The 11545-nt window shown below is 37.0% G+C and overlaps 1 non-coding gene and 1 pseudogene across 1 annotated transcript; one reads left to right on the forward strand and one right to left on the reverse strand.

Annotated features, from left to right (window-relative positions):
* The window catches only part of LOC144251789 (transport and Golgi organization protein 1 homolog), an 86102-nt pseudogene that overhangs the window by 19021 nt on the left and 55536 nt on the right, over window positions 1-11545 (reverse strand).
* On the forward strand, window positions 7995-8101 carry LOC144251794 (U6 spliceosomal RNA). Its single transcript, XR_013342751.1, has one exon. It is a non-coding gene; the product is annotated as a U6 spliceosomal RNA (small nuclear RNA).

The following is an 11545-nucleotide window of genomic DNA, read 5'->3' on the forward strand; positions in this document are numbered from 1 at the left end:
CCATGGATCATCCATGGGATCTTCGTAATAGGAAATTGCATTCAGAAAACTCCAACACAGAAATAAATGAACATTTCTTTAATGTCATAGCCTTGCTAACCTTTTACTCAAAATGGCAACAGAGGAAAATGGGAAGTAGCATAAAAGCAGTCATCTAAGGTAGGGACTAAAGTTCCAAAGTCAAATGCTGAAACTGAGGAGCAACAAGTTAGGAACCAGATCCCACATAACCTAGTGAAAAGAGAAACAGGTACCGCAGTTCTTGAAATGAAAGAAACAAGAGGGAGAAATATAAAATGGTTTCATGTTTTTCCCTTCTCTTTATCCTTCTATTTCCTTTTTCCTTTTAGCTGAGACAAAGTTCAATGAGATTAGAAAATTCCTCACAGGAATCCAGGCAAACGATTCTTCTATTTAAGAAGGGAATACTTTTTAAGAGATTTTACTCTCAATTGTACAAGGAGAGGAAACTTATCTTAACAATGATATGTCTGAAATAATTAAGAAATCAGAAAAAGAACACTCAGATTTGAAAAGATTTGTATCCAATGCTTTTGGCCTCTTTAAATGTTAGGATTTTCATATGCAAAGTCCATTTACCTAAAATAATTTTCTTCCAATTATGTTAAATAACTATGAAACAGAATAACCTACAGTACAAACATAAGTATGTATAAGCCTACACACACACACACACACACACACACACACTTATACATATATGTACACACATACACAGACATAGACTAATTCTGCTCAGGAAAAAAAAAAACTTAATGAACAAAACATTTAATGGATTTTTGGACAACACATAATCTATACTTCCAAATAAAAAGGTATTTTCTGAACATATGATCAAATCATAAAATCTGGGAAAATTTATATAAAAGACTGGAAAAATTATCTCATCTCCTTTTTCTCATTTTACTGTATTTCTTTGCAGCATTTCCCCCTGTTTATATGTGTTTATATTAACATACAGTTCATCAACATTTAAATCTTAGTTTCTGCTTTTTTCCCCACTTCACATTTAATTGTGAGCATTTTCTGTACCTCAAAGCTTTGAAATAAATAAATCTGCCTACTATTCCATTAATCAAACATACAATAACCCCTAAATAATGTTGTGCTAAGTCTTCAATCTAATACACTGTTCCATTGAAAAACATTACCAAAATCTTCAAAGCATAGTTATTTCTTTAAGATAGACTACTAGACATATATGCTACATAAAAGGATATTTATCTAACCTATCCCATCTTTTATCCCACTTTTAAGACTTCTGATACATATGAAACTACTGGTTAGGATGGCTGTAAGAATTACCAGTTATACCAACTGCACCCACACTAAATTATTTTATAAGGTTAGTTTGACTTAAACCACTAATTTGTGTTTTAGCAACTGAAAAAGAAAAAAAAAGGGGGGGCAGTGACTATATAAAATAATCCTTGTGCTTATGTGCTAAGGTATAAGTAAGTCAATTTACTCACAACAACAACAGTTCTCCAAAAGAAAATGAGAAAGGATACAATCCCAAAGAAAACAGTGAAAACTACAGGCTTCCATGGTAGTCCATAAAAATCAGGCCCAGGTTGAGTATCATCAGGCAATGTAGTAAACAGCTGAAACAGACAAATTAGAAAAAATGGGAAACCTTAAATTTATAACAAAACAGTCACAAAGAATCATGGCAATTCTAAACCAACCTCCTCATCAGAAATCCACCTCCTCAATATTTTCCAATAGCGTCTTCAAGAGAGAGGATACTGGCAGTCTCATATTTTTTGTTCTCTTGCAGTGTTTTCAAGTATAATGAATCTAAATACTTTTTTAAAAATATTTATGTATCTTTAGTTTTAGGGTGGACACATTGTTTTGTTTTTTATATGGTGCTGAGGATTGAACCCAGTGCCTCATGTATGCTAGGCAAGCGCTCTACCACTGAACCACAACCCCAGCCCGAATCTAAATACTTTAAATTGAGCATACATTTCCAGTTTGTAACAGGCCCTATATCATCACATTGTCTAACACCTGGCTAGAATCCCTCTGGATCATTCTTTTCTCTGATAACCTGGTTTTTAGAATTTAAAAAATTCATTTAAGACAAAAACTTAAATATATGAAAGAACTAATTAATTTTATGGCAACAAATAAAAACAATGATGATGTATGTATAAGATTTTATATCTTACTTCCATTCCACTCTTATATAAACAGATAAGTGACATGTAATTTCAGACAACTCTTGAAAACTGGCTTAGATAAACTTCTCTGAATTTAACATCCTTCTATAAAATTCAAAGCCTAATTTTAAATGGTTGCTCAAAGGCAGTGTAGTAAACACCTGCCTACTCTTCCCTGTTTTCACCGCCCTCTACAGGTAATACCAGATAACTGTCATCTGGGCCCAATTCCCCAGCAGTCTCCGTAGGGAAAAGACCTGTAGTAACATTAGCTGTTTGGATTGTTGGCTGCATTTCGGAACATACCATGAGGTTGTCACCTCTATTCCGTCAAAAAAAAAAAAAAAAGTGCAAGTGGGGAAAGCTCAAGTCCACTCTCACCGGCCTCGCTTAACAATACAGTCACATCCTGCCTGCCTTGGGCCTGACACACTCCATTTCTCCGTCGCCATGACAGTCAGTGCACCCACTCTGCCAGAACTCAGCCACCCGCCTGCCAGAGCTGGGGTCCCTCCCTGGGAATGGGACCGTCACCTCCAGTAGCTTGGCTATGAGGGCTGCGTAGAGCATGGACAGGGGTCCCAGGAGCTCCGGGTCCCCCGGGGAAGCACAGTGGCAGGTACTGTGAGTCCATGGTGTAGGGACAGGTGAGCAGAAGTGATGCTTCCCTGCAGAACAGCACAGGACCCTGTCTTTCACTGTTTCCTACTTTGGGAGGACCCAGCGCAGGGGGCGGGTACTGGGAGTGAACTTTGCCTTCCTCCACAGGCGCTTTTTGCCCAAAGCACGTAAAATGCGTCATCAGAGAAAGCCACTGGGTGGACTGCAGTGAGCAGATGGAGGATGCCGAGGGGCGGGGCTGGGAGCGGAAAGAACCAACTGCAGAGCCCAGCGGGGGACAGCTCAAGGAGAGCCAAGCGGAAGAGTCCAAATGAAAGGACTCCAGAAGGAAAGACACTTACCTGTCCCTGGATTACTGCTGTACATAGGTGTAATCTTAATATAATCTTCTATTTGTTCCTTCTGTTCTTTGTTCTTTTTCTTTTCTTTCTTTCTGTCTTCTTTTGCAGAAATACCACTATCGGTATTTTTAGTGATTCCTCTATTGGCTTATTATTCCTCTATTGGCTATAACTCTGTTTTCTAATCTTAGTGCTTCAGAGTTTAGAATATACATCTTTAATTTGTCACAATCTACCTTCAGATGATACTATATTACTTCACATATTCAATAAGAACGTTACAATAGTTACTACCCTTCTGAGATTTATACTGTTGTCATGTATTTTACTTTACATGTTTTCTAAGTCCCATACTACACTGATATTTGTCTTTAAACAGTCAATGACTTTTTAAAATGTTCAAATAAGAAAAATTATTTTAAACATTTATGCACACAGTAACCATTTTCTTTACTCCTTTATTCCATTATTTCCATCTGCTGTCTTGGTGCAAGTGTAGGGTGAATTCTTTCAGCTTGTATGTAAGTACAAGTCTTCATTTTAGAAAGATATTTCACTGGGCACGATATTATCGGCCAACATTATTGCTCTTCAAATATATTAAAGGTATCACTCCACTATATTCTGTGTTTCATTCGGGGTACTTCTCTTGCTATGTCTTCAAGTTCACTAACAATTTCATTGCAATGCTTATTCTGGCATTAATCCCATCCACTGTATTTATCATATATTTTCAACTCTAGAAGTCTGATTTTCTTAAAATATATCTTCTATATCTCTTTTTACCTTTTTAACACACGAAATATAATAGTGATAACTTTAAAAAAAATGCCATTACCTCATTCTAACATCTCCGCCAGTTCTCAGTTGGCTTTGATTGGATGATTCTTCTCCTCATCATTGTGGATTGTATTTTTCTTGCTTCTTTGCATGCCTGGTAAGCTTTGATTCGATGCCATACATTACGAATTACTGTTCTTAATATTTTGTATACAGTTAAATTACTGGAAACAATTTGAGTCTCTTGGGTCTGAATATTTGTTAGGTATGACATAAATTGTAATAGTCAGTCCGAGGTAACACCCTTCTGATTATTCTACCCAACTTCCTTAGATAGTTTTTTCCAGGTGCTATTCTGGTCCCTGTGTTAGGACCTATTCCTTCTAATCACTTAAGATTGTTTCTCTGACTTGCTAAGCAGTTTCATCACACTTATGTGCTGATCAATACTCTGCTGAACACTCAGGGAGCCTTTCACAAATTTCCAGAATTGTCTCTCAATGTAGAAACCTTCTTTTGTTACTCCACCCTGTGAATTCTAGTCACTTTGGTTTTCCTGGAATCTCAGCACCATCTCTCAATTCATGGTATCCTCTGGTTCTGCCCGACTTCCCCTTCTTTGTCATGGCTTGGGAATCTCTTAACATAGTAAAAGCTGGGACAACTATAGAGCTCATAGCATTTGTTCCTTATGTTTCCAGAACCATTCTTTGTTGCTTGATCTTCAATGTTGCTTGATCTTCAAATTTTATGTTTGTGGGGTTTTTTCATATTTATTTTAGTTGTTTCAGTTGGGAAGGTGAAGCCAGTACCTATATAAACCTATCATAGCTAGATGTAAAAATCATTTGCTTTTCTTTTTCTTTTTATGGTGCTGGGGATTGAACACATGGCCTCTTATATGGTAGGCAAGTGCTCTACCACTGAGTTACATATCCCTTTTCTCATTTGCTTATTTTTTTAATAGCAGAATACATAATGAAATAAATTTTTAAAGTTAACTATAAAAGAGAGTAACATCAGGATAGACAGAACTGGGACAAAAGCTAGAGTTCTTTCAAAATCAGGCAGGAGAATCACAAGTTCAAAGCTAGCCTCAGCAACTTAGCAAGTCCCTATGCAACTTAGTGAGAACTATCTCTAAATAAATATAAAAAGGCAAGGTATGTGGCTCAGTGGATAGGAGCCCTGGGTTCAATCACCAGTACAAAAAAACAGAAACAACTTATTTTTACAAATTAACTTTGGCTCTTCTAAATATTTAAATAATTGTAAAATAAATTAAAAAATCTTAAAAAGTAATACCTAAATATTGAAAGCAAAAATGAAACAACCTGTGATATCAACTTGGTGACAAACCACAGAAATGAGTTATTTCAAACACACCTTAGTGGGATATAGCTTAAAGACAAGAGAATTTCATTTCATTTCAGGAATACATTTCTGAAAGTATTTTAAATAATATAAATATAGTCGTATGTTGCTTAATGATGGGAATAAATTCTGAAAAACACATCGTAGGCAATTTCAGTGTGCAAACATCATTGAGTATACTTATACAAACCTAGAAAATATAGCCATTTCCACACTTAGGTATTCATATATGGTATATTATTGCTTTGAGGATAAAAACCTATAAGATATTATTATACTGAATACTGTAGACAATTGTAACATTGTAAATGTTTATATATCTAAACATATCAAACACAGAAAAGATATTAAAAATACTAGGTGACAAGAATTTTTTAGCTCCATTATTATGCACTAATGACCAAAATGTCATTAAGTGGCACAATACTGTAAACAATTATATTGATGTCATTGAAAACTGGAACTCCAACATCAGAGAAAGAAAACACAAATCTAAGATAGATGAAGTGAAGTAAAATCTCTAGCATCCTGAATTTTCATGGGAATTATCTAAATGACATGATGAAAAACCCCCACATATTTCTGAGCTTTGTTCACTAAAAAGGCCTACAAATGACAGTCAATTTGAGCAATAAGCAATCCTAGTACTTGGAATGTAGCCTCTAAATATGACTTCTTATTGAAAGGAACCAAAGTTATTTTAGAGAAGTAGTTCCTTCAAGGTCTGGACAGGAAATGTTTAAGATGAACGTGGAACATCTCATACTTCAAAAGCAAGGGAAATAGGTAACAATGACCACTAGGTGGTGGCAAAGGGTCCCAGGAGCCAAGATAAAGAGGCTTCTACAAGGCAAAAGGGGGGGGGGAATGGAGCATCAGGTAAGAACAATTACTATTCCTAATTGGATTAAACACACCAAATATTTTTAAATGCATGATAATCATATTGACAAATAAAAGTTAAAAAGATTTCAAGCCCCTTTGTGTATCATTTGATAATGCTAGAAGAATACCTTACTATTCTGAATTGAACCTAAACCTGACTACCAATTTGCAAGAAATATAAAGCAACAGACAGAGGCTGAGGTTGTTAGCTCAGCACTTGCCTAGAATGCATGGAGCCCGAGGTTCAATCCCCAGCACCACCAAAAAAAAAAAAAAGCAATAGAGAAAACAGGTTAAATTGTTGTACCAGGGGATGTCATTTATTCACCAAAACTATAATATATCCTAGAAGTCCCACAAACATATTTTTTCAATTATTGCAAAAAGTTACATATATATATATTTGGTACCAGGGATTGAACTCAGGAGCACTTGATCACTGAGCCACATCCCTAGTCTCAACCCCATTGTGTATTTTATTTAGAGACAGGGTCTCACTGAGTTACTTAGCACCTCACTTTTGGCTTTGAACTCGTGATCCTCCTGTCTCAGCCTCCCGAGCCGCTAGGATTAAGGCATGTGCCACCATGCCCAGTCAAAATATATTTTTAAAGAGCTATTTTTCAGATAGAAAGCCACAAGGGACATGCAACTGTCACCCCTAAGAGCAGGAGAACAAATAGGTGAGCATTCTACCTGGAGGCACCCTCTAGACCTCAGTTTGGGAAGGAGAACCCAAATGGGGCATAACAGTCTCACTGTGCAGAGAGAGACCAGAGTTCCAGGAGATTAAGCAGCCAAAAATATGTAGAGAAAACTACCAGAAAGATGGGAGCCACAAGAAAAAGAGTTCCAGAAATCTGCATGGAGGTGGTCTTCAGTTTGGGGCTACATTCTAAGCAGTACCTGTGAGGGCCAAGAACAACTATAAGCTAACCAATCCCACAGTTGGCACTGAGCTGAGAGAAGTCTGGATTCCAGCTAGCCAGAGAGAGTTGACATACAAAAACAGTATGGTCAACAAGCTCATGAAGAAGTATTTGATCCAGGCATCATGGCACATGTCTGTAATCCCAGCAACTCAGAAGGTTGAGGCAGGGGCTGGGGATGTGGCTCAAGCGGTAGCGCGCTCGCCTGGCATGCGTGCGGCCCGGGTTCGATCCTCAGCACCACATACCAAAGATGTTGTGTCCGCCGAGAACTAAAAAATAAATATTAAAAATTCTCTCTCTCTCTCTCTCTCCTCTCTCACTCTCTCTTTAAAACAAAAACAAAAAAAAAAAAGAAGGTTGAGGCAGGAGGATCCCAAGTTTGAGGCTGGCAACTTATCAAGGACCTAAGCAAGTTAGTGAGACCCTATCTCAAAAGAAAAAAAAGTTCACTCAGTATCATTAATTATCAGGAAATAAACTCACAAAGACATACCCACTAGAATGGCCCAAGTGCTAGTGAAGATGAAGTCAAGTGGAAGTCTCCTAAATTGCTGGTGGAAGTATAAAATGATTGTAGTCATTTTTAGCATGGCTTGACAGTATCACACAAGATAAAAACATACATTAAACGTAGGAGGCAATTGCACTCCTAGATATGAGTCCACTTATAGTGGCATATATATAAAATAGTACTGTAGGAAAAATGAATCTATAGTTAAAAAAAAAAACTTATCAGTGGTTGCCTGAAACAGGTGGTGAAGGAACTCACTGGGAAGGATCCCAAGGAAACCCCTTTTCTAGTGAAAAAACTGTTCTATATCTTGATTATGGTAGTTTTTATATGGGTATCTACATTTGTTAAAACTCAGAGTGTGCTTGCTTTGGCAGCACATATTCTAAAATTGGAACAATACAGAAAAAATTAGCATGGTCCCTGAGCAAGGATGACACCCACATTTGTGAAGCATTCCATAGTTTTGTGGAACCAACCCTTCAACAGATGAATGGATAAAGAAACTGTGGTACATATATGAAATGGAATATTACTTATAGCATTAAAAGAGAAAAAATTATGGCATCTGTGGGTGAATGGGAATATCAGGTTAAGGGAAGTAAGCCAATCCCAAAAACCAAAAGCTGTATGTTCTCTCTGAAAGTGGATGCTGACCCATAATGGGGGTGAGGTGTGTGGTAAGGGGCATGGAAAGAATGGAGGAACTTTGACTGGGCAGAGGGGAGGTAGGACAGGTGAGGGGGCATAGGGATAGGAAAGATGGTAGAATGAGATGAACCTGATTACCCGAGGTACATGTAGGACTACACATGTGTTGTGTACAACTAGGAAAAGTTTTGTTCCATTTATATTCAATGAATTGAAATGCATTCTGCTGTCATGTATAACCAATTAGAACAAATTAAAAAAAAACCTCACTGATATTGGCTATCAAGGAATTACTGTTAAGTTGGGTGATGGCCCGTGGGTTCATTATACTATTCTCTATGCTTTTCTTTAAAGCTTTTCTAATTAAATTTATTCTTTAACTAGTACATAGAAACAAACACTACAATTATTGAAGTAGGTAACATGACATTTTGATGCATGTATACACTATGTAACGTTTAAATCAGGTTAAATATATATCTACCTCCTCAAACATCATTTCTCTATGGTAAAACTTTCACAATCTTTTCTTCTAGTATTCTGAAATGGACAGTATGTTATGGTTACCTATAGTCCCCTACTATTCTCTCTGCTCTTATTTGAAAGTTTCCATGATAAAAATACTAAAAATAATTTTTAAATTAAGATATAACTTCAAATATTTAAAGGATTTCTATGTAGAAAAGAATTCAATTTTATAGAGAAAATCATGTGAAGGAAAATTTGGAGTCAATACAAGGATGAACTAGACAACAGAAGAACATATAGCCTTGTAAGAGAGTGACTCATGCTAGGAAATACTGGTGTACAGGCCTCATAACTACTCGTCAGGGCCACAGTAAAGAAAATTACAGCAATGAATGAGAAACTAGACTAGCTGACTTCCAAGGTTTCTTCTAACACTAAGATTCTACTAAGATTCCATTGATCAATGAATCTGATTGGTGCACATCTCCCAAACACATCAGAGCCTATTACTCTCCAGTCCTATCAGATATCATACTACTTGTTTAAGATTTTACATTGACTTGTTCATAATTTTTGCATATATTTGTTAAGTCCTTTTCTTAAGGCTTTCAAAAATCACAATCGTGCCTTATACCTGTTAGACTCTTTTAGTCCTCGCACAATGTCCTGTACATACTGGGCCATCAAAATGCCTTTTTGAAATCTCCTTTCAAATCAGTCTCCTAACATTGTGCCTCTCCTTTACCACTCACATCTATGTCTTACCTATCACCGTACAATCACTGACCATACCTGCACCACATTTGTGTCCCCCGACCTAGAACTAGAGGAGGGCTCTGTGCATACCTAAAAATATGAATAAAGTAATCCTTCCCATATCGTGAGGCTGTTAACTTTCCAAGTGATGCTGATTCATTCTGATAATCAAATTATGACTGTGGAAGACTGCTTTAATCACTGGAAATATCACTATTCTAACTGCCTGGCTTCTATATACCTCTTACTCAGGTGGCTGCCACCATCATGAACAAACATGGAGCCAACTGAAAAATGATTTGTTTCTCCCCACCACATCTTTTCCACCCTGGTGGTCTTTCCTCCCCAGGTATATTCATTGTCTTTATACCACCTTCTGACTGCCTACATGAGAATTAGGGGGTACGTGGGGGTAAAACCCTTCAAAATGCCAGACACCTCACCAGACACTTTACCTTGTCAAATCATTAAATTCTTATGATTGGAGTAAGCATTATCTACATTTTTCAGATGAGGAAAACTTTTTTCAAAAGTTTAGTTATTTGCCCAAACTTCTAAATGATAACCTTGGGATTTGAAACCAGATCTACCTGGCTACAAAATTTATACATTTTACAAGGAAAACAACATCATCATCTTTCTTACTCAAGCCTTGAAATAACACAATCTACAGGAAACAACTTCAGTTTAGGAGGATTACTGTCACAATGGCCCTAGGACCATCTTATCCTCCAACCTCTAAAAGCTTTCTCATTCCTATAATTAAATTCTAAAAGTCCAATATCAACAAATACCAATGGGGGGGAGGTAAGCCCTAAAATGCTTAGATAAGCTTCTAGACAGATTAAATGTCTTGTTTGGATCATGATTTTCTTTAGAAAGATCAGCCTTAAGTGACTCTAAGAAACAGATCTAACCTAATTCCTTTCATTCTTAAAACTTTCTAAGGATCCCCACTATTAATGGTCTAATGCTACTTTGGCTCATGACTTCCTTTAAGATTTGCTGGCCTCTCCAACAGACCATCCCCTTCCAACTTCACACTTTACAACACCAATTATTCACATTCTCCTGCCCTCCCCAAATATCCTTTTCTTGATGTTTCCATTTCTCTGAACACATTTCTTCTGACTACCAGCTTCCCCCTCCGTCTTCCTCCCCAGCCTGTCTAATCAACAACAAACTACATGTCAGACTCCTGTTTGCCCTTTGCCAGTGCTTCAAACACATCTCAACTACTTTATGACCTTATTGATCACCCTTCCAACCATAATAAATGCATTTATGGACAATAATGTTCTACCATCAAATAAATACCTCTCTTTCTGCCATTATCTTACTGTGTTTCAAGTGAATGCTGTTATCTCCCTGCCAGAAAGAAAGGTTCTGAGGGGAAGAACCAAGTTTTTACAGGTATGCAAATGACCAGCCTTGGTAGACAGCAAATCTTCCTCATGTGCTAAACCAAGTAGCCATTTAAGCCACACCCCTATGGCTTTTGTTTCTGGAGCTATCTACTCAAAGGGTCAGGAGTCATTTTCATAAAGACATTTTAAGTTCTTCACTTCATGACCAGAAGCCACTTACAAACTAATAAATAATCAACATTCTAAATGAAGAAACTATGTCAAACTTACCATCTTAGACAAATAAAGCAAGAATGAATGTAACAAGAAAAGTATGCTGTCCAAAAGGGTGGCATCTGCTGGCTCTTCTACCTTTATCGCTAGTTGGTTTTCTGTATCAGCAGCATCAACAGGAGTACCTTCTGTTATAAGTAGCTCTAAAATTGAAAGGGGAAATGGCTATTTTATTTTATGTTATAGAATAAGAATTGTCTCTCTTCAGTTTCAATATTCATCGAGTGTTTCACTAAATATATGAGTCACAGTGCCTGGAATATGTGGCTCTCCTAAAGACAATTAACACAGAGAAGAAAACTTCAAAATCCTAATTAGAGCTGTCAGACCCTTCAATTATAAAATGAACAATCTCAAGTCTACTCTCCACTACTTCCATGGCCATACAACTGCTACC

The sequence above is a fragment of the Urocitellus parryii genome, unplaced genomic scaffold (assembly GCF_045843805.1).
Source record: "Urocitellus parryii isolate mUroPar1 unplaced genomic scaffold, mUroPar1.hap1 Scaffold_216, whole genome shotgun sequence".
Taxonomy (NCBI): Eukaryota; Metazoa; Chordata; class Mammalia; order Rodentia; family Sciuridae; genus Urocitellus; species Urocitellus parryii.